Source organism: Gracilinanus agilis, chromosome 5, assembly GCF_016433145.1.
Source record: "Gracilinanus agilis isolate LMUSP501 chromosome 5, AgileGrace, whole genome shotgun sequence".
Classification (NCBI taxonomy): domain Eukaryota; kingdom Metazoa; phylum Chordata; class Mammalia; order Didelphimorphia; family Didelphidae; genus Gracilinanus; species Gracilinanus agilis.
In genome coordinates this window covers 163,397,868-163,423,423 of record NC_058134.1, presented here as the reverse complement: position 1 = coordinate 163,423,423, position 25,556 = coordinate 163,397,868, and positions in this window count along the sequence as shown.

Genomic DNA, 25,556 nt, shown 5'->3' with positions numbered 1-25,556 from the left:
TCTGTTATGGTGGAAAGAGCACTGGTTCTAGAAGCAAAGGGTCTCAGTTAAAATTCTACTTCTGATGTTGTATGGTAGCCAACTCATTAATAAGCTTGGTTCTTAATCTCCCCATTGAAATGACATTGTGGTGAGAGTGACAGTGGGGATCAATCTATGGGAATGATTTGAACAGATCATATGTTCATAGGGCTAGAATAACTTAGGTGTCATCTCATCTGAATCTTCTCACTTTACAAATGAAAAGGAGCCTGGAGAGGTTTAAGTAATCTTTTTAAGGTCAAATAAGTAATAAGTCCAACAACAGTGTGAAGAATATATTAGAAAGGAGAAAACAGAAAAGACATAGTAGAATAACAGAATGTGAAAGTTGCAAATTCATCAGTAGTCATCTAGTCCAACCCATACATAATAAAAGCAACAGCATTAATCATCCAGCACTAGTTGAGGACCACTAAGGAGGGGAAGATCTTCATATTTCATAGTAGTTTATTCTATAGGAAACCAATATTATAATTTAGTGGTGCTATAATAAGAATGTGTAATATAATACAACAGTCCCAAGGAATGACTGACTGAAGAATTTTGAGCTCCCAAAAAGAGATAGGATTGTGGTATCTATAGTATCAACAGCCAGGTCATTGCAAGTGAAAATCTGCTGATTAGTTCTGAATACAATCCTTAGTAGTAGAAGCCTTACCTGAACCATTGATCCCTTTTATGAATGATCTACCAGAACAGACTATTTAGCAGTTCATGGAACTTGGCAAATTTTTCCTCCTGATTTCACCCTTAACCTGTCTCATTCTGACTGCAAAACTGGTCTTAATTACCTTTAAATCTCATTTATTTTCTGTCTATCATTTTGAAATGGTTTTTGTCTTTAGATGAAAATCAAAATATTTTTATTGTATTTGGTGTGTTTAAATTATTTGAGCATGCTATAGATAGAACAAAGAAGACTTTCTAGATACATCACCCTAAGCTTTACTTCCATATAGTATCAAAACTTCTCCCACCCTGGTGACACAAAAAGGGACTGCAGGTAGGTAGGAGGGGTATTAATAAATCTTACCCAATATGGAGGTTAGCTTACTGTTTAGTAGCTTGCTAAAGCAGAAGTCATTGAATTCATCTACTTTTATGAGGTTGATTGCCTTTATCTTTAAAACAGTTCATCTACTGTATATTTTACCCAATCATTAAACATCGAAAAAGTCTGGAAAATTTCAAAGTAAGTATTTAACTCTTCCTAACAAAAGACATACATAAATCAAAATCATTATAGTGACAATAACTAATAATTATATAACCTTTAGTATTTTGCAAAGTGCTTTATATGTATTATCTCATTTGAAATCTGTGACTATGCGATATGATTCCAATGATTAGGTCTTTGGGGTCCTGGGGGAGGAAGATATTGTGAATCACTACATATATAATATTACAATTTTAGTTAATGTCTTTTGATAATGATGATAATAAGTATAAATGTGGTTAAATTTAAAGGTTTTCCAAGTCCAGGAGGCATGACTCTTTCTGTTCTCATCTTAAGTTCATATTGGTAGAATGGCATTAAAATAATTCTTAAAGCTGTTGTTTAATTTCTTGCTCTGTTAGAATTAGAACACTTTTTAAAAATTATGTTTTATATGAGATTCTATATCCCTGTCCTCAATTCCAGAACTTGATAAATAAATGAATAATGAACAATTGTAAAAAGAATATCAAAAAGTGTTTATATAATTCCTATTGTCAAAATCTAGTTTCCTGCCCCAAATAGAGGCCTACCACTAGTGAAAAGCCTAAGAATATTAATATTCATTATGAGATCATTGCTTAATGTTGCATATGAACATCTATAATAAAATTGGACCTAATTGGGAAAAAATGATACCATAAAACTAGTAAATTACTAGTTCTTCAGTGGCTCTAAGCAAATGTTTGAAGCTGGGAAGTTTATTGCTTTTTCATCATATGTACATTTTACAGTTTCACAAATTTATTTATATACTTTGTTACTAGCTTAGGTTAAACTTGACAGTATAAGAACAGGCATACAAATTAAAGAATTCCTGCATTTGTAAAGCTGAGGGTAATTTTTTTAAAGCAATTAGAGGAATCACATTGATTTGTTTCATAGAATAAAGTCAGTTCATCCCCTAAACTTGAGGAAATGATTTTGGGAGCTCAAGGAAAATTTGCTCATGGAACCTATTCAACTTATCACATATCAAACTAGAAAACTTTCCTTAGAATGAAGGAAAGCAGAGTACAAGTTTAAATTCTGCTATAAACTAATGGTGTGACCACTGGATAGTAATTTCTCAGTGCCCTGGACCACTTCTGTCCAAAGTAGGTACTCTAGGATCACACTCTTGAAATATAACCTCGAGGGTAATTATAACCAATTAGAAGATGAGAAGATTTGGGAGTATCTGACTCTCTCCACAGTAGACCATATTATAGTTTGTCTTCAGCACAACTATATCTACTCTTTATATAGTATAACCCAATACCCCTTATAAATACTCCTTGACCAGCAATTGTAAGTTTCTAACCTTTCCCTTTTTTGAGATAGGTGTTAGCTGATTCAGGGCAGTTATAATCAAATCCAAGCATTAAAAGCAGCAGTTTTGTAGGTGCCTTGGGGAAATCCACTGTACCTTCTCAGCATAATCACCAGGGGAAAGTATTAAAGATATTCAAAAACACTCTGAGAAAACTGTCCTAGGCAAATTTCAATACTGATGTTTTTTGGTTGGCATAAGTAGAGCTAGTTTCTATACCAGAGTTCTCTCCATTAATACAATTGCCATTTTAAATTAAAGCATTAAATATATATATAAAATATCTGTCCTCCCAGAAAGTTATAAAATTTAACTCTGCATAGCTCCTATGTCTAAAATAAAGCAACTTGACCCCAAGTTACTTTCTATTTTATCCCAGTCTTTACAAGAAATGTTACTTCAAGTGACAAGGAAACAGCTACTGCAGTGGCCAGGATTTTTGCAGACAAGAACCACTGACTGATAAATTTGATGTGAACATTCATATTCATGTATCCATTCAGTCACTTTACATAATGGCCATTAGATGGGAATAGATTTTAGTCACTACCAGTCTGGGAAAAATAAAAAACGCCAAACTGGGAGCCAGTCACTCTGCTATGACTCAACTATAAGTTTCATACATTTTCATACTTCATTGCTGCTGAATTATATATAACATGGGATTCAATAATTATGCACACACACACACCAAATTGACTCTACCATTGTTTCTGGACTGAGAACATCAGTCAAGAACTCTTTTACTCAATACACCATACTAATAATTTTCCAGACCAAAACTCCCCTCCTTGGCTATCACTTCTCTATATGCATTTTCTCCTCCAATAGCATACAAGCCTGTTAAGAGCAAATATTGTCTTGTTTTTGTATTTTTGTTAGAGAAAATAGTATAGCACCTGGAAACAATAATTTTTATTCATTGATTCATTCATGCAGATACATTACAGTTAAGACCACATGATAATTTCTTCTTCAATTACCTAATTTACCTTTAATCTCACTGATGAAGACACATTTTCTTATCTCATTCTGTAAAATTCTTGTTCATTCCTTCCTAAAAATTATTTACTGAGATTCTATTGATTATGCCAGAGGACTTCTTCAAAGCCTTTTGATAATTTGTAAGGACTAGTGCAGCATTCAATCAGTCTGTTTCCTCTTATTCTTGCTGCAAGAATGGCCTATCTCCTTTTCAAATTATACATTTTTTGATGAGGTCTTTACTTCTACTTTAAAAAAGTATATTTCCAATATGGTCTTCCCAATCTATGATCAGCATGTACCTTCTTATAGTCTTTTAGGTCATTTGGAATTTGATTCTTTTGAGATTGTTGTTCCATGCTGCAAAACCATATAATTAAGTGGCATTTGAAAAATATTGTAGTTTTAAAATATAGTATTCTTTTTTGGTGAGAGGTGTTTGATATAAATAAATTGCTGCATAGTTTTTCAAATGTCATCCTCCTAGTCCAGGTGTTATCATCATCATTGTTACCTTTCTTTTTTCTTTCTTCCTTTCTTCGTTCCTTTCTTTCTTTCTTTCTTTCTTTCTTTCTTTCTTTCTTTCTTTCTTTCTTTTTCTTGTTCCTGTTCTTATTCTTCTTGTTCTTGCTCTTCTTTTTCTCCTTTTCTTTTTTCTCCTCCCTCTCCTTTTTTCTTCTCCTTCTCCTTTCTTTTTCCTCTACTTCATTTTGCTTTCTTTTCCTTTTTAATTGATTTTAAAGGGTTTTGAATAGATTACCTTTGTGAAATCTTAGATATTTTCATTTGAAATTACAATTGATGTCAGTGATGCTAAGCATCTAACCTCCTTTTGCATCTGAGTTTTCTGCTGTACTTCTAGTCTTTCAACTCCCTCCTAACCGAGGTTGTGTTAATAGATATTTTAAAATTAGTTCTCTGAATAAAAGTATGTTTAACATACTTTTAAGTTTATATCTACATTCTCCTTCACTTTCTAAGTCTATATACTCAAACCGTCTTGATTTGTAGTGGTGATCTGGAGGCATAAATACTGGAAGTGAAAATTTATTAATTTGTTCTCCCAAACTAGTTTAAGTAGGTTTATCACATCCTGGTCCTCCCCAATTTCTTTTTTATATCTTGAAGATAATATTTTATGGATCTAGTCCTTACTAAACACCTCTGAGCCTCCAACCTTCCTCACTGTGACCATTCCCATTTACTACTTTCCTTGTTTTCCTTCTATCTTCAGTCATGTCACTAAACCTAACTACTTAAAATCTCCATATTTACTTGAAGATTCATATGTATGTTTGAATTTTCCATAAGCTATCAGTCAGTGAGCATTTAAGTATCTACTATGTGCCGGCAGACACTGTGCTAGATGATATCTGTATACTAAGACAAAATGAACATGCCCTGATATTAAGGAGCTTATATTTTTTTGCTTTTGTTTTTTTTTCTTTTTCCCTTGGGAGACAACATATTTATAAAATATAATAGAGAATATATAAAAACACTTACAGGATAATTTTGGGAGAGTAGCAGTGCTAGGGAGATTAAGAACGGCTTCATGTAAAAAAATAACGCTTTGGCTGAGTCACAACAGAGACACATTTATCCTAGTCATGTTGTACATTTCTCAGACAGACATATGGCAATAGTAAAATAGATTATTTTGCAGATTGCTGCTTTTACCATTGACATTATCTTGATACAGATAAAGTCTTATTTTAACTAATTTGAATGAAGCACCATTTTTTTCAAATGATTTCTCATTTAAATAAAGTATTTATGGATTGTCTCCTATATTCTCAACATGGAGGAAGGTCATTGGGATATAAGGCCTGATGCTTGATCTCAAGGAGCTTTCAGTTTCATCAGAAAGAGAAAATAAATTAATATTAGATAACTAAGTACAATTGTGTATTTTGAAATGGTAAATTGGTGATTGAGACTATAAATACTGCATGTCTTTAGTGCAAAGAAGCTCATTGAGATGAGGATTCATTAGAAAAGGTTTCATGAAGGATAAAGTTAGACTTAAGTGAACCTTAAAGTATAAATAATATCTGAATAAATTAAAAGGAAGGAGGGAAATCAGCAAAGAAGTATGACTATAAGCACAAATTAAAAAAGGAGATTGGGTAAAAGTGTTTTTGTTAGTGTATATATGTGTATGTGTTCACTAAATAGAGGTTGGCTATAGCAAAGGATAGACAGTAAATGAAGTAATGTGAAATAAGAAAGGCTATGTTAGGTAAAGGCCAATGAGGTGACTTGATGTATAGAGTACAGGACCTGGAATCAGGAAAATGAATCTTCCTGAGTTCAAATCAGGCCTCAAAAACTTACTAGCTATGTGACTGTGGGCGAGTCACTTAACCCAATTAGTCTTAATTTCTTCATCTGTAAAATGAACTGGAGAAGGAAACAGCAAACTACTCTAGTGTCTTTACCAAGAAGATCCCTAATAGGGTTATGAAGATTCAGAAGAAATGAAAAAAATGACTGAACAACAACAACAGGTATGTTAGGTAAGATCAAATTATGGAAGACCTTGAAAAATGAGCAAAGGATTTGATACTGAATGAAACAGAGAGTCATTGAAGGCATTAGACCAAGGAGATGACTTAATCACAATGAAGTCACTCTTCTGGTCAGATGTCTTCAGTGGCTTCTTATTTTCCATAGAATCATGATGAAGTCAGTATTAAAAGGAGATGTGTTAATTACACAGCTGTATATAAAATATCAGACTTGAAATTTCTGGACCTTGGGGCAGGAAGGAGGCAACTGCAGTACAATCCTAAAATGAAGTCACAAAGTCCTAGAATAGAGCTGGAACACTGGGAATACTACAAAATGAATGCATATGGCAGACATTTCAAAGGAAGATTTTGTGGAGCTGGACAATTAGATAAACAGGGTAGTTGGATTAGATCTAGAATTGTAAGGAATCTCAAAAACTATGGAGTCCAAAACTTTTATGTTATACATAGGAAACTGAGACCTAGTTAGACTGTCACTTTACAGATATAATATAGAGATCAATCATTGGGGCAGAATATATATTGCAGTCCTCTAATGCCAGATCCAGTATAATAAATTTAGAATTAGAAATGATCTTAAAATTGTCAGAGATGACTCTAAGATATTGGTTTTGAGAAATGGAGAAGTTTAAGTGGGTATCATTTTTTTGGGGGGGGGAATAATGGGGAAATTTTGGTTCAAATTTTTTAATTGAATCCATGGAGCTAGAGCTAGGGCGAGAGGACTATATTAAAGCTACAAATTGAGCATGTATTAGGTACTTATCAATACATCACTGATATATTGAAGAGCAAGAAAAAATAAATACCTTCTCTCCAAGAGAGAAGGTAAAAGATAAAGAGAGCCAAGGATTCAAGCTTTAGAAAATTCTATAACTGGGCAGGAGAAGGAAATGATTCAGAAGGAAAAAATCATATTGGTCAAAGAAGTAATCTAAAAATATGATAAATTAATCGTCACAAGCCAAGGCAACATTTTGAAAGACTATGATCACTCCATTAGTTGACAAATATATATTAGGTTCTAAGCAGGAAAATTCAAAGCAAAGCAACAATATTACCTCTGCCCTTGGGGAACTCAAATTCTAATGGTATCAGTGGCAAAAGCAGCAGTTATGGAGTAGTAGAAAAGTCTTTTAATTTGGCAAGCAGGAGGTCTTTGGTGACTTTCAAGGGACTAGTTACAAAAGAATGGAGTTAGCATGTCAGGTTACTGGTCCTTAAAAGAAGCAAAGGAAATTAAAGCTATGGAGACTCATTACTTTAATGCACAGAGAGTAGTTTACATTTTGGCATTAAAGGATTTCTTCCTCAGCTCCCTGTCTCCATCTGTCTGGCTATGCTAACTGCCCCTTCTGCTTATCACTGCTCTCTGCACCCCCACTGAGACCCCAACACACAAATGCATTTACATCCAGAAGCATAGACATTAAGCTAAAACAACAGCATTTTTTTACACAAATTAACTATTACATGGACAAGGACTTGGAAACACATCTGTTCTTAGGGATTTGTTGTTTAATTCAAAACATTAGATCAGCAAAGCACGATTACAGTGGGCCAGTCTCAGAGGCACGGAAAGATCTTTACTCATCAGATCTCTGTATTGAGATACGTATTAGTTTAATCTAAGTGCTGTCGTCTTGAATAATTGTCTTTTCCTTGAAATATTGCTATTTCATTCAATAATCATTATTATAAAAATCATTTTATTTCAGTGTTTATGGAAGGAGTTTTTAATTTGAGGTCTATGAACTTTTTAATATGTTGATAACTTTATTTCAACAAAATAGCTTTCCTTTATGATACTAGACATTTTGTTTTATGCTTTTAAAGACATTATTATAAGTGGTCCTTTGGCTTGATTAGACTATGAAAGATGGCTAGGACATTAAATATATCATGAACTCTTGCTTTAGTGTTATACTGAGGTAGAATTAATGATTGCACATGAGCATGTTTAGAAAATAAAATCTTATATGTAAAAGCAAACATTCATTTTCAACTTTAAACTGGGAACCTAAAAGATTGATAAGTAGTAACAGTGCCAGACTAAGGCATTTTGCTCACAATCTGACTATCTCAAAGGGACACACAGCCATTAAGTCTTGGCCTTATGTTTGGCTCTGTTCTTTAGATGAATATATGCCCTGCCATGACTCTTGAGAAACCTTCTGGCAACAGTTACATCTGTCTAGAAAATTCAACCTCTGTGTACTTTGAGTTGGTATTAAAGTAACTAGCACAACCTTTTAAATTTTCTAATTCACTTAGATCTCCCAAACAAGTGCAACATTTGACTTTTCTCTGCCAACTAATATATTCTGTACAGCTGAGCTTTCAGAAGAGAGTTCAAGAGGTGCCAAGGATTCTAGACAGAAGCATAAATCAATATGGTTCTATAATTTAACTAAACTACAGCTACAAAATTTTTCTCTATCCTTTTGTCCACGTCTTGACAGGGTGCAGTACAACAAATTCAGTCAGTGGAAAACTAATTGGCATGAGTTTTCTATCCTTTTTGAACACATTTGCTTTCCAAACAGTAGTTGTTAATTTGAAACCTAGTATACAGAGTTGGAATTTTAAGATCATTGCATGTGTTAAAGAAAAACTATTATATAACTTCTTGCATCACTGGATCTCATCCCATGAAATATATTTTCTTACTATAGTGTTTGGGTTATGAATATTATTAGATTGTACCTTAATTGTAAAATGTCTATATAAATAACATGAAAGTGCCAAGAAAAACAGATAGACAAATCATGAATGCTATATCATAACCATGATAAAAATAATTTATTTAATTTTTGTAAACATAGTATCCAATATGGTATATCAGGATTTGCCAAATGATAAAAGTTTTATCAGTGGTAATGGACTCTTTAAGGGTTCATTGGGCTTTTCCATGTGAAAAACAAGGCATGCCAACATTAGCAATTTATAGGATTGGGCTCCTTTCTTAACATAGGCTTGATATTACATAAACCTGAGCCACTAGAAAAGTTTCTAGATATCATAGTCTTTTAATGTTCTCTCTTATAAATATATAAGCACACAAAAAGAAGCAACTTCTAAGTCCAGAAGGCACCAGAGAAGATATCACTTGAATGGATCTGGAAGAACAAATTCAGTTCAATTGGAACTACTTCCCGTTGCTGTTCTGGGCCTAAGCTGGCTCCATGGCTCCAAATCTTATCCCAACTACTTTTGGTAGAGCCAAGAAAATTTGAACTGCTGCTATGATTTCCATAATATTTTTTCTCTGTAGTTCTATAATTCTTAGGATATGGTTTAAGGTTATGATTGATGCCTTAATATTTTGCCACTAATAATGCTATCATTCTTCATTTTGAGAATGGGAATGTAAAAGAGTCAAAGTTGTTTACTTCAGAATATATGTGTGTGCATCCACACACACACTTTATGAATTTAAAAGGTCTTATTAGGATCTTTTTGTATTAGAATTTTATTAATACTCTCTTTTGGAGATTAATACCATTTCACATTTGGTTTTCCAAACCAAAGCAAAACCATGTAAAACAAATAAGAAAAAAATAAACAAGAAAAAAACACAATGTACCCACATAAGCCTTTGATTCCTTACTTTAGAAAATAATCTAAGGTATTTGTCAGATCATTATAAAGACAGGATTCTTTGGAAAGATAGTTGCCCATATCCCTTGGCATGTATTTTATGTATTGTTTCCCATTGTTTTCTTCTTTTTCTTCTAAACCAAGAATTCTTTCCTTCTTTTTCTAGGTAGCTTCATTGGTAAATTTCCATGTAGATTCAAATGGCCCTTAGAATCTGGAATCATAGATAAGACCCTCTATATGTTTCTCATTATTAATCATTCGTAAATTGGTAAAACATTTTCAGATCATTACCCTATCCCTGCTGACCAAATATTATGATCAAAGATTTTGAAGAGCAAATATGAAAGTAAAGGTGATAGATAATGCTTTACTATCCACCAATCAGCAATAAGAAACTATTCTTCACTACCCACAACATACTATTACCACTATGAAGAAGGAAGTATTTTATGTATTAAAACAGAGAATTTACAAAAAGAGAAGCCTGAGAGGCTATCATTGGAGCTGCCATAATAAAATTTCTTAAAGAAATGGGGATTGTTGCCAAAGGAATTCAGGGAGATCAGTGGTTAGATCTAGAAACTTTTCCAATATTACCTACATCTGGATTTAATATGAGTGACCAGATAATTTCCCTTCTCAATAGTAAGAGCTGGCTTACCCCATGGTTGTCATTCATTTGGGAGGAATTTTCCTTCAAATGAATGAACTAAAGATGGTAGAAGAAACTGGTCATATATTCACTTTCAAATGCTGGAAAGCTACCTTTACAGTTGTTCTGCCACCACATTTTTTCTTTTTTATTATAAATATGAATGAATCCATCATATAAATGCCAGGAACTGTACTATGCACTGGGGATACAAAGATCCAAAGGAAATAGTCTCTACAATAGGTAAGTTCAGCATGTACATTCAAGAATAGAGTACTTGTTTTTATATGTCATAACTTTTCAAGCCCAGAGAGTTCTCATTCCAAATTCTACACTAAGTGGCTTTAATTTACTACAATACTTCTACATTGGCCATCTCTGGAAAAATAGAATTCATTCCTCGTCTGTAGTCTACCACCAATCAGCTAAGAGTTAGGAAATATGTTTTATCAATATTCTTCTGAAGTCATGTTTGGTCAGTGCAGTGACCATAACTATGAAGTCTTTGAATGTTGTTTTCCTTTACATTATATTAGTTATCATTTTAATTAGTATTCTAGTTCTGCTTATTTCATTCTGCATTAATATAGTCACATTTTCTCTAAATTCTTCATATTTTCAGATATTTTGTGGTCTGAATAATTTTTAGAGTGTGTTGAAAATGTGGTTTTCTCTTAAGATGCTTTCTAAATTTGTTAAACTATTACATGTAAAAATAGATAATATCTCAAAATAATAATCTATGATTTTGACTTAATGAGAACATTTCTGTGAGAGCTTCAAGGACCTGGTCATTTTTAATCAACCTGTTCACATAATACAATGTTGGTTTGATGAGATTTGGGGTTGTCATCATTTTCCCCAGCACATGCAGTTCCCCTTTCATTCTAACAATTCACTCTCCCTAGAACATTGGCTTCTTGAATCATTTATCTTGAATCCTTACTGAATATATTTTTCATCACTGCAATTAAACATCTTTTCCACTATAATTTACTCCAAAAAACATAATGAAAATTATTCTCATAGTTATCTTAAAAGGGGAAAAAACTACTTAAAATGAAATCTGTCAGTCTGTTTTCCTTGGAATATTAATTTATAATTCAATGCTAAATAACAATGTTTTCCTCATATTTATCTGTTTCCTTTTTCATCATTTTAGATTATTCCTGACCATGTCCTTGAATTTTTCTTGAATTTATTTTTCTTCAACCTTGATACATGAAATAATTTCTTTTGGTTTGTTTATTTCTTTTCCTAGACTCTCTTGAGACCTATACTGGCCTTTTATAGATAATTTATGAAAATTTAAAAGACAGTTTTATCATATATACATATTATGAATATACAATGGCAATATGAAATACTTCAATATTTTTAAGATTTCTGATTAAATTTGGGTGGGTCTCCCTCTTCCAGTAAAGACCATAACATTTCTTCAACTTTGTTTTTATTGCAATGTCATTAAGAGCTTTATCTTTAATTAATTAATTAATTAAGACTATTTTTACATGGTTACATGATTCATGTTCTTTCCCTCACCTCCTACCTCCCCTTTCTGGTAGCCAATGAGCAATTTCACTGGGGTTTTATATGTATCATTGATCAAGACCTATTTCCATGCTATTAATATTTGCAACAGAGTGATTGTTTGAGTCTATATCCCCAGTCATGTTCTTATCGAACTATGTGATCAAGCAAATGTTTTTCTTATGGGTTTCTACTCTCACAGCTCTTTCTCTGGATGTGGATAGCGTTCTTTCTCATAAGTCCCTCAGAATTGTCCTGGATCATTGCATTGCTGCTAATAGAGAAACCCATTACATTCGATTGTGCCACACTATATCAGTCTCTGTATATAAAGTTCTCCTGGTTCTGCCCTTTTCACTCAATCAATTCCTAGAGGTCATTCCAGTTCATACAGAAGTCTTCCAGTTCATTTTTCCTTTTAGCACAATAGTATTCCATCATCAAACGATACCCCAATGTTTTCAGACATTCCCAATCAAAGGATAACCACTCATTTCCCAATTTTTTACCAACACAAAGAGAATGGCTATAAATTTTTTTATACAAGTCTTTTTCCTTATTATCTCTTTGGGGTACAAACCCAGCCATGGTATGACTGGATCAAAGGGCAGGAATTCTTTTAAAGCCCTTTGGGCATAATTCCAAATTGCCCTCCAAAATGGTTGGACCAATTCACAACTCCACCAGCAGTGTATTAGTGTCCCAATTTTGCCACATCCCTTCCAACATTTATTACTTTCCTTTGCTACCATATTAGCCAATCTGCTACGTGTGAGGTGGTACCTCAGAGTTGCTTTGATTTGCATTTCTCTAATTATAAGAGATTTAGAATACTTTTTCATGTGCTTATTGATAGTTTTGATTCTTTATGTGAAAATTGCCTATTCAAATCCCTTGCCCATTTATCAGTTGGGTAATGGCTTGATTTTTTGTACAATTGATTTAGCTCCTTATAAATCTGAGAATTTAGACCTTTGTCAAAGGTTTGTTATAAAGATTTTTTACCAATTTGTTGCTTCCCATTTCAACTTTTTGAAGGTTGTTGAATTCTAGTTATCATCCTGTTACTGAGCTGTTAATGGACTTCTATGGGGTAGCTTAGTCCCTATATATGACACTTAAGGACTATTTCAAAAGATTCTCCAACTTGGTATATCCCAAAATTCTGATCCACTAGTGTAGACCTTGAAAATCTAAGGCTATGTCCTCATGATGAGACATCAGAATAAGACTTTATTAGGAAATTTGGATTTCACAAAAATAGGCAGTTTCTTTACAACATACTAACAATAGCAATAATAATATTCTCTTGCATTTGTATTTAAACACTAGGTGATATTTTTGACCCTTTATCAGATTCTATTAACTCTCACATTGAATCTGATAGTCATATGCTCCACCTAATATAAAGTAAATGCTCAAAGTGCTAACATCTCTATGGCAATTTCTATGGTTCTCAGAAAGTGAACATGCACTATATCTGCCTTTTGTTGGGTATCAGCACAATTATTGTTACTCTGATTGGTGTAGTCAGTGTTGATCTGTCTAATCTGAATAGTTTTTGCTTCCTAATCCACAAGGAAAACCCGACCTCCCTTCCCAGAGATATTACAACTCAATATATCCTCACATCATATAGTAAAATGGAGTCACTCACAGTTGAGCATATTTGCTATATACACATTTTTTTCATATGATCATAAATTTAGAGCAGGAAAATACCTTACAGAAAACTAGGTGATACAGGGTATAAAGCAACAGCTTTGGAATCATGAAAACCAGAGTTAAATTCTAGCCTCTGACACTTAACTCTTGTGTGATCCTGAGCAAGTGACTTTACCCTGTTTACCTCACTTCTCTCATCTATAAAATGAACTGGAGAAGGACATAGCAAACCACTTCAGTATCTTTACCAAGAAAACCCCAAATGGGATTTACAAAGAGTTAGGTACTACTGAAACTACTGAACAACAACAATAAAAAAAACCCCCAAACTTAGAAGTCATTTAATCTAACTTCTTTATTTTACCAAATAGGGAACTGAGTCTCTAATGTTTTAATTTGCCTCTCATAGAGAATAAGTTTTAGATGCAGAATATTTCATTTTTATTGCCACTCTTCAAAGGGATTTACATGAACTCAGTACCTTGTATACAAGAGTATGTTGGAATTTATATATTTATATGTCTCAAGAGCCAATTGTGAAATTGTCAATTTAATCATTTACATGTTGGAAATTGGCAAATGCTACAAATCAAAGCCTAATTGATTGTTTTGTCAGTGTTTCAGGATTAAAAAGTAATAGAAAAATAATAATGGAAGTTAAAATTTAGAGTATATCGTACATATATTTTTTCGGAGGGTTAGTTGACAAATATTTACTGGTACTCCATTGCTTTTTCAAACATAATTACATATACAATAAATGCTTCTCTATATTATCATCACCCAAATTCCTAAACTGTATCCCTCTTAAGAGGAAGAAATAATTGTGAATTTTGTAAAATAATCATATTTCTAAATTATGAGATATTTCCATCAGTATAGGATTAAAAATCAAAACAATATTATAATATTTGGTGGTTATTTTGTGATGGTGATTTTTGCAAATAGTTTTCAGAACACAAATCCAGAATTTCTGTCACATGTTCTCTAATCTTATTACAAGAAATACTTCAGGTTAGAGATCTCTTTTCTAAGCACCTAGTTAGAAAAAGATATTTTAATCAGTTTGTTGAGTTCTGTGGTATGGATTCTCTGTGCAATTATATAGATGTATGTACATGTGTGCATTAGTGTATTTTAGTGCAGTAATTTAGCCATCTCATCCAATATTACATTTCCAAATGAGCCACCAATTATATGTCTCTTGGAATACTGACTGAAAAAAAAAAGATTACACCAAAGCTATCTTATAGTTTCATGAATAAAGAAAGCATTGCGAGTTATCAATTTAGTGGTTTCACATTCAAACTTAAGTTTTAATCCGTTTATAATGCTTAATTCTTACTTATTTGTTATTTATTTTGTTTTAATCCTATTGCACCTCATAAATTATTTCTAAGATAAGAGAGTTCTTCCTTTGTTTAAAACTTATATTAGTGATATTTAGAGTAACTGGGCAACCAGATGACTCTGTGGTTAGAGTTACAGGTCTATAGCTAGGAAGTCCCATCTTCCTGATTCCAAATTTGGCCTCAGATACTTACTAAGTGCTTTATAATGCTGGGCAAGCAACTTAAGCCTGTTTGCCTCCATTTTCTCTTCTGTAATATAAATTGAAACAAAGGATGGCAAACAACTCTAGCATTTTTGCTGAAAAAACCCCAAATATGGTTATCAACATTTGAACACTCTATCCTCATTTCTGAAGATCAATATTATTCCTTGTGTGAGGGGAGGGGCAGAGTTGGTGAGGAGGGGAAATCCATTTTTCAGTCTTTTTTGAGTTCTTTTCAAACTTTTAATCACTTTGGGCCCTCTAATCACTTGTGACCCTTTTAGCTTCTAGGAAAGATGGAAGATGGCCAATCCCACATTAAGTTGCTAAAGAAAAGACTCTAGTATCACATTAAAGGAGCCAGCAGTCTACATCATTTCCTTAACCTCGGGTTTTTACAGTAAACTTTGGGGAACTATACTCTTGAGCCTATAATTCTTCTCATAATAAAATGGTCTTTGTGCATTCTCTTCTTATATGTATTTTTTCATTAAGCATATGGTTTTATTTCATAATATGGTATTGTTTTATAAGCTATTAAGTTATGTAAGCTATAAACTTTATTTTCTCTAGTTTAACCCTTCAGGAACACAAATTTAACTCAAGATTTTTAAAGAATGTATCAATAATATGAAACATGAGAAGAATCAAACTTCTGCTGTATAGCCATTATAATATTGTTAAGAAATTCCCAAATGGAAGAAAATAAGCCATGATAGAATCTATAGAGACCCAGACAGCAAGTTCAAAAGATCTTGGTTCAATACAGATTTTGCTACAAATTCACCTTGATCAAGTCACATCTCTTCTCTGAGATGAGGTTCCTAATCTATAAAAATAAGAGGTTTTAATCAAATGATCTCTAATTTCTTTTTCAAATTTGATATTTATTTCTTTTAATGTTACAAATAGCACTTCTTGTGATTGTTCTAAATAGTATGTTAAGAGATAATGATTATCGAATATGCCTAAAATTCTATACCCATATTTATATTGACAGGTCATGTGATTTAATGGAATCCTCCAAATTAATTAGAGGCAGCTTTCTATATAGAAGTTGACAGGTGCACTGAATTCATAATTATTCAAACATTCTGTAATGTTAAAGCACTATATAAATGATAGTTATTATTATGAGTGAGACAGTTAGGCCATACAGTGGAAAGAGTGCCAGGCCTAGAGTTAGAAAGACCTGAGTTCAAATCTGAACTCTGACACTACCTATGTGACTATGGGTAAGTCACTTTCTCCCATTTGGCTCAGTTTTTCATCTATAAAATGAGCTGGAAAAGGAAATGCAAACCATTCCATTGTCTTTGCCAAGAAAATCCAAATGGAGTCATGAAAAGTTGAAGTTGATTGAAACAACTAAAGCAATTATTAATCAGCATACCATGAAAGCTGTTCAAGTCTTTGTTGTTTATATATTAGAAGAGATTCATGAGGTTGTTCTTCCCTGGCATCCTTCAAGAATCTGTTCAAACGTTATTTTCTTCAGGCAGTCTTTTTCCTTTCTTTCTGGTCCCTTCCCTCTGAGTATTTTGTTTTTACTTTCTGTCTCTGACTGTCTATTTAGATGGATAGGTAGATAGATAGATAGATAGATAGATAGATAGATAGATAGGTAGATAGATAGATACAAAGAAAGATAAGTAATAGATTGTGTATATACATGGCCATTTGTATTTTGTGTCCTCATGCAATTTCTTGGAAAGCAGAGAATTTGTTTTTTATATTTCTTTTTATGTCCAGCATGTAAGAAGGACTTGACATATAATAAGCATGCAATAAATGCATCTTGACTGGATATCGTGGTCTTTATCAAATGATTAAAACTAGGGGTAACTTATTTGAGGATATTCTACTTGTCTTTAGAAACTAAACCCTCAATGTCTAATCACCAAGCCCTCCCTTCCAACAGGACCCAAAGGAATTTCAGGGAAGGAGAGGAATGGAGATGGAAGATCAGGGAGAGGTCTAGAGAAAAGAGATAGGTCAAAATTTCCCAAAGACAAAATGAGCACAGGCCAAGGCCGAAGAAATTAGGCCAAATCTGAAGCAATTAGGCCAAAGCCAACAGGTTAAGCCAAAGCAAAAGCCTCCAGCCACAGCGAAAGCCAGAAGGCAAAAGCCACATCAGTTGGAACTTCACCTCTATTTATTGCTTTAAGTCCTAACTGACTTTCTGAAGATTCTAAGATGTTTAACTGACTTTTTGTGACCGTTAGAAATTACAGAAGCAAAAAGTTTCTGTTAGCTACCTTGCATTACAATCACAAACTGTCATATAAAACAATTAAACATTTTATGGACATGCATTATGGGAAAAAAAAGCAATAACAAAAAACAAAACACACTGACAATTTTTGACAGCATGTGCTACAACACACACCTGAAATCCATCACTAATAGGAACAATATCAGTGCCTCTTGGAATCTAGAAGATCTAATAAAATAGCAAGTTTAAAGTGAAAGATATAGGGACCCAAACTACTATTTTCTTTTCTAGCTTTCTATCCTAAGATATTAAAATGAATTACTGCATATCTTTGTTTTTTACAAAAGATCCCAGTATGTTAACCTGTGGCATATCATCATGGTATTAGAATTAGAACTGGATGGCACCTCAGAAGCAGTCCAGTCCTACCACCTCATTTTAATAATATAAGATGCTGATCATGTGAGGATAAGTGATTTCCCAACAGATTTAACTAATTTTACGTGCGCGCGCGCACACACACACACACACACACACACACACACACACAAAACCATTTATATAACCACTGATGGAATGTTTTGCCTTTCCTTGGAAATTTTTCTAAAAATTATGATTTTCTTTCACACATACCCCCTCCCCTACCACATGGAGGTTGAGTTAAAAAGTGTAGAGAGATGGCAACATGCTATAGATATAAAATGCTACATGCCCTTTTCAATTAGTTCACTGTAGTTGTATTAAACTCTGACTTTGTTACCAAAAAAAACCCTCTCCCAGAATGAGAGTTGTTTTTGTAATGTAAAAACAAAATATAACAACCAAGTTTATAAGACTATTCAGGTCATAGGACATGCACACTTTGAGGATCCTTCCTATCTTCCCTTCCTTCTCACCTGACCCACCTACTTCTGTATAGTTATTACTTCATAAACATGTTTTATCTCTAACAACTGCTCAATGTTATATAATTATGATATTTTATTTAAAATTTCACTTTCACATCTGTATTACAAAAATTGTTCTTCTCATTTTACATATGAAGGAAGAGAAAGTGAGATTCAAAGCTTTGAAATGATTTTTGCTATGAAATTGCTTTTGAGTGACAAAATCATGTCACTCTGTGTGTGTGTGTGTGTGTGATATCAAATTATTGCCTAATGAAAATTTATATATAAATACATGAATAGATAATTTGCTAAATAAGAAGTAGAAGAAAAGCTTTCATTCAGAAAAAATGAGATAGAATCACTTTAAAGGCTATAAGAAATTTAACTTTCATATGGGTAACAGTGAATTTCCTAATATTAATCTTAGAATTATATAATATGAATATAGAAGAGATCCTTTAGCTCAGCTTCCTTAGGTCCTAAGATTTTATGCTTCAATCAAAGTCATATGTAGTAACATAATTCAGACCTGCAGACATGTAGTACAATGTTCTTCTCACTACACATTTTATTTTGTTGTTTTCCTTATGTTCACACATGAATATATACATATCTATAAACTTCATTTGTTTTATTTTAAGTAAGTTATATTAACTTTACTTGTCACATAGTATAAATATTTAATTAGACACTATTAATAGTCAGTGGTAGGTGGCTCAATTCCTGTGAAAATGCCTCCAAATATATTTTTCCACCTCTAAAAATACAGCAGCATGTAACAAGTATTATAATAGCTTCCCAAACTGCTATCATTGTCTTTGGTCTCTCCCCTTTCTAGAGCATCCTCACTTAGCTGCCAAGCCAGTCTCATTAATGCATAGTCCTGGCTTTGCCATTCTACTCCTCAGAAATGTTCTATGGCACCTTTAGGCCTATAGCATTTAAAGCAAACCTATCCTGGTAGTTAAAGCCTTTTCCCAGTCCAGCCCAATTCCCCATTTTAAATACTGTACTATTTTTGCTCACCCTAAGTTCTAGTCAACAAGAGTACTGGTTGCTCTTGATCACATCTTGCCAATCCATTTCCATGCAATTTTAAAAAGCATCACCTTTGTCTGGAGTGTATAACTTTCTTTTATTTGCCCATTAAAATCTTTCTTTTCCTTGATGATTTCTTCCAATGTCATGCCCATTAAGACTATTTTTTTATGATCTCCTCATTTAAAAGTGACATTTCCCTTCCCAAACCTTCATTTTATGTCTTGTCTATATGAGTCTTTTGCTGTTTGTTATATTCTATTATACTTATTTGTGCATTTTAATATCTTCCCTATTACGTTAAAATTGTTAGGGTAGGAATTATATGATTTATTATCTTTGTGTCCTTTATGTATATCTTACTGCCTTGCACAGTATTCACTTAGAAAATTTTTTTCCTTGATCTAAGTTGAAATAGATTTTAACTTACCACCTACAAGCTATGAAAGATATAAGGAAATACGAGATTCATTGTCTCTAGAAATTTGTAATCCTATTTTGGTGATGGAATATTATTGTGCTGAAAGGAATAAAAAACTGGAGGAATTCCATGTGAACTGGAATGACCTCCAGGAATTGATGCAGAGCAAAAGGAGCAGAACCAGGAAAACAGTGTATACAGATACTGATACACTATGGCACAATAAGTAGAGAAGGGCTGTTTGTCGAAGAACTTGAAAGTCAAGTTTTACAGTTGAGATCTTTTTGTAGACAATGGACAACCTTTGAAGGTTTACAGAATAGACGGAAATTTAAAAGATTACTATGGCACAATGGTATAACAAATTGGAAGGGAAAAGAGAAGAATTAGAAAGAGCAATGAGAAATGAATTAAAATGACCTGGACATGGATTTATTAGGTCTTCAGACAGTGTAAAGACAGTAGAAATGGAAAAGAAGGAACAAACAACACTGATTGAGTAATTTTATGTGCAAGAGAAGACTTCTGGTTCATTTTAGTAAGGATTATTTTAGTCATACTAAATTGTATAATCATTTGAGCCTGGCAGGGAAAAATAAAGAGAATAAAAGAGTGATTTAAAGCCAAACAAATCAATTTTGATAAAAATAGGAAAGAAGTATCAGAATTCGAGCTCATATTATCTTAGGGGACATCAAGGGAACACTGTGTTCAGATTTAGGGAAATAACCCCAATTTATTCTACCTTCATCAGATAACATATAAAGTATTATTGTCATTTCTATGTTCCAAATTTTAGAAAGAATGCATATATCCAGATAAGAACAAACAAGACTTTTAAAAGCCTCAAGTTTATAGCCTATGAAGATAGATTGAAAAGTAATGATATTTTAACTTGGGGAATAAAAGAATATTGAGCATGATAAGTCAGTAAACACTTATGCTCAATGTTCTTTTATTCCCCAGGTTAAAATGTCGTAGCTGAGAAGGATTATTTCATGTGGTTCACAAGTGTAAAATTAAGAGCAATGTGTGAAAATTTCGGAAGCATATACAGATTCAGTATAAGGAAAAAATCCTAATATTTCTAGCTATCCAAAAGTGGAATAAGCTTTTCTTAGGAAGGAGGAATTTCTATCATGTGAAGTCAGAAGGCAATGGCTGAATGATCAATATTGAGTAAGCTGTAGTAATGATGGAAATGATTGTTTTATACTTAGAGATTAAATTATATGTTCTCTGAGGTCTTTTTGAATACTGGGAATTTGGTGTTTTGGGGACGGGTACCCTTGGAGAACAGAAGCATTATTTTTTATTATTGTTTTTTTTAAATTAATTTATTTTATTTAGAATATTTCCCCACGGTTACATGTTTCATGTCCTTTCCCTCTCCTCAACTCCCCCCACCCCTCAACCTATCCCCCCGTAGCCAACAGGCAATTCCACTAGGTTATACATATATCATTGATCGAGACCTATTTCCATATTATTGATATTTGGACTAGAGTTATCATTTAGTGTCTACATCCCCAATAATATCTCCTTCAATCCATGTGTTCAAGCAGTTGTTTTTCTTCTGTGTTTCTACTCCCACAGTTCTCCCTCTGGATGTGGATAGTTTTCTTTCTCATAAGTCCCTCAGCATTGTTCTGGATTATTCCATTGCTGCTGTTAGAAAAGTCCATTACATTTGATTTTACACAGTGTATTAGTTTCTGTGTACAATGTTTTTCTGCTTCTGCTCCTTTCACTCTGCATCAATTCCTAGAGGTCATTCCAATTCACATGGAATTCCTCCAGTTCATTATTCCTTTGAATGCAATAGTATTCCATCACCAGCAGAAACCACAATCTGTTCAGCCATTCCCCAATTGAAGGGCACACCCTTCCACTACAAAGAGTGGAACTATAAATATTTTTGTACATGTCTTTTCCCCTATGATCTCTTTGGTGTATAAACCCAGCAGAGGTATGACTGGATCAAAGGGCAGACAGTCTTTTAGCACTCTTTGCACATAGTTCCAAATTGCCTTCCAGAATGGTTGGATAAATTCACAACTCTACCAGCAATGGACCAGTGTCCAAACTTTGCCACATCCCCTCCAACATTTATTACTTTCCTTTGCTGTTGTATTAGCCAATCTGCTAGCTGTGAGGTGGTATCTCAGAGTTGTTTTGATTTGCATTTCTCTAATTAAAAATTCAGTTTCCGTATTATAAAATGGAGATAACAATAATGCTTGCCTTCCAGAGCTGTTGTGAGGATAAAATAATATTTCAAAGTATGTTTCAAATCTTGAAGTAACAGATAAATGCTAACTATAATAATGAAAGAAAATAATGTGAAGTATTCTATGTGCTAATGGAAAAATAGGAGAGATTCCCTCATTTTCCAAATTCAAGACTAACAAGATGATATAGAATATGTTAATGAACATATTTCAGAAGAATAAATTGGCAGACCATTAATGCACTTCCTAAAAACAAAACATCAGGACCGGATGGATTTACAAGTGAATTTTACCAAACATTTCAAGATAATATAGTTCTAATATTGAGTTATTTTAAACAATTGTTAAGAATGAGTCCAGCCAAAATCCTTTTATGAAACAAATATGGCACTGATACCTAAACCAGGAGGAACACAAACAGAGAAAATTGAATATAGATGCAAAAATTCAAAATTAAATAATGTATTATCATCAAAAAACATATCTATGAGTGGATTTTCCTTAGAATGATAAGAATAATTTATCTAAAACAATTAGCAAACTTTATCTATAATGGAGATAAGTTAGAAGCCTTCATGGTAAGATCAGAGAAAACTAAGCATGTTCTATCTCATCGATATTATTTAACATTGTATTAGAAATGCTAGCAATAAGAGAAGAAAATAAAATAAGAATAGGAAAAGATGTACTAAAACTATCTCTTTGGAATATAATATGGAAGTATATATGGAAAATCCTAGATTCAACTAAAATTAGTTGAATCTATCAATAATTATAACAAAATAGCAAAAAAATGAACTCACATAAATCATCAGCATTTCTGTATATCACAAAAAATCCCACAAGAAGTAGTAGGAAGAAACTCCTTTAAAATAAGCATAGATAGAATAAAATATCCAGGAGTACCTTTGTCTGAGTTTTTTGTTATAAAGATTTTTTCATAATTTGTTGCTTCCCTTCTCATTTTGGTAGCATTGGTTTTGTCTGTTCAAAAACTTTTTAGTTTAATGTAGTCAAAATTATTTATTTTACATTTTGTAACTTTTTCTAACCCTTGTTGGTTTTAAAATCTTTCCTTCCCCAGAGATCCGACAAGTATACTATTCTGTGCTCACCTAATGTACTTATAACTTCCTTCTTTATATTCAAGTCATTCACTCATTCTGAGTTTATCTTGGTACAGGGTGTGTGATGTTGATCTAGACCCAATCTCTCCCATATTGTTTTCCAATTTTCTCAGGAGTTTTTTCCAAATAGTTGGTTTTTGTCACTAAAGCTGGGTTCTTGGGGTTTATTGCAGACTGTCTTGCTGAGGGTGCTTGCCCTTAGTCCATTCCATTTATCTTCCCTTCTATCTCTTCACCAGTACCATATAATGATGACTACTGCTTTATAGTACAGTTTAATATATGGTACTGCTAGGCAACCTTCCTTCATATTTTTTTCCATTATTTCCATTGATATTCTTGGTCTTTTGTTCTTCCAAATGAACTTTGTTATAGTTTTTTCTAATTCAGTAAAAAAGTTTTTTTGGTATTTTGATAGATATAGCATTAAATAAATAAATTAATTTGAGTAACATGGTCATTTTATTATGTTAGTGTGTCCTACCCATGAGCACTCAGTGTTTTTCCAATTATTTAGATCTTGTTTTAATTATGTGGAAAGGGTTTTGTAGGTGTGTTCATATAATTCCTGTGTTTGTTTTGGTAGATATATTCCTAAGTATTTTATATTGTCTAAGGTGATTTTAAATGGAATTTCTTTTTCTAACTCTTCCTGCTGCAATATGTTGGAAATATATAGAAATGCTAATGATTTATGTGCATTTATTTTGTAACCTGCAACTTTGCTAAAGTTGTTGATTATTTCCACTAACTTTTTAGTTGATTCTCTAGGATTTTTTAAGTAGATTGTCATATTATCTGCAAAGAGCGATACCTTCATCTCCTCATTGCCTATTTTAATACCTTCAATTTCTTTTTCTTCTCTAATTGCTACAGGTAGTGTTTCCAGTACAGTGTCAAATAATGGAGGTGACAATGGGCATCCTTGTTTCACTTCTGATCTTATTTGGAATGCTTCTAATTTATCCCCATTGCAGATGATGTTTTTTGATGGTTTTAGACATATACCATTTTTAGGAAAGGCCCTTCTATTCCTAAACTTTCTAGCATTTTCAGTAGGAATGGGTGTTGTATTTTGTTAAACTTTTAAGATAATCATGTGGTTTTTGTTGGTTTGCTTGTTGATATGGTCAATTATGTGAATGGTTTTCCTAATTTTCAACCATCCTTGCATTCCTGGTATAAATCCCACCTGATCATAATGAATAACCCTTGTGATCACTTGCTGGAGTCTTTTTGCTAGTACTCTGTTTAAGATTTTTGCATCTGTGTTCATTAAGGATATTGGTCTGTAGTTTTCTTTCTCTGTTTTTGATCTACCTGGCTTTGGGATTAATACCATATTTGTGTCATAAAAGGAGTTTGGTAGAACTCCTTCTTTGCTTATTATGTCAAATAGTTTGTATAGTATTGGAATTAGTTGTTATTTGAAGGTTTGATAGAATTCACTTGTGAATACATCTGGTCCTGGTGATTTTTTCTCAGGGAGTTTTTTGATGGCTTGTTCAATTTCTTTTTCTAATATGGGATTATTTAAGTATTCTATTTCTTCTGCTCTTAATCTAGGGAATTTATATTTTTGTAAATATTCATCCATCTCACCTAGATTGCTATATTTATTGCCATATAATTGGGCAAAATAGTTTTTAATGATTGCCCTGATTTCCTCTTCATTAGAGGTGAGGTCTCCCTTTTCATCTTTATACTGATAATTTGATTTTCTTCTTTCCTTTTTTTAAATTAGATTGTCCAGTACTTTGTCTCTTTTATTTATTTTTCAAAGTACCAGCTTCTAGTCTTATTTATTAATACAATAGTTCTTTTACTTTCAATTTTATTGATTTCTCCTTTGATTTTTATAATTTCTAATTTAGTTTTTATCTGGGAATTTTCAATTTATTCTCTTTCTAGGTTTTTTTTTTTATTTACATGCCCAGTTGATTGATCTTTGCCCTCTCTAATTTGTTAATATATCCACTCAAGGATATAAATTTCTCCCTGAGTACTGCTTCAGCTGCATCCCACAGATTTTGGTAGGATGTCTCATCATTGTTATTCTCTTCAATGAAATTAATTGTTTCTATGATTTGTTCTTTAACTAATTGATTTTGGAGAATCATATTATTTAATTTCCAATTAGTTTTGGATTTGCCTGTTCATGTGCCCTTACTGATTATTATTTTTATTGCATTATGATCTAAAAAGATTAGATTTATTATTTCTGCTCTTTTGCATTTGTTTGCCATGTTTCTATGCCTTAGTACATGGTCAATCTTTGTGAATTTACCATGTGCAGCTGAAAAGAAGGTGTATTCCTTTTTGTCCTGTTATTTTTCTCCATATATCTGTTAACTCTAGGATTTCATTCACCTCTATTATCTCTTTCTTATTTATTTTTGGTTTGATTTATCTAGATCTGAAATAGGAATATTTAGATCTCCCACTAATATAGTTTTACTATCTATTTCCTCCTTGAGCTCTGCCAGTTTCTCCTTTAGAAATCTGGATGCTATACCATTTGGTGCATACATGTTGAGT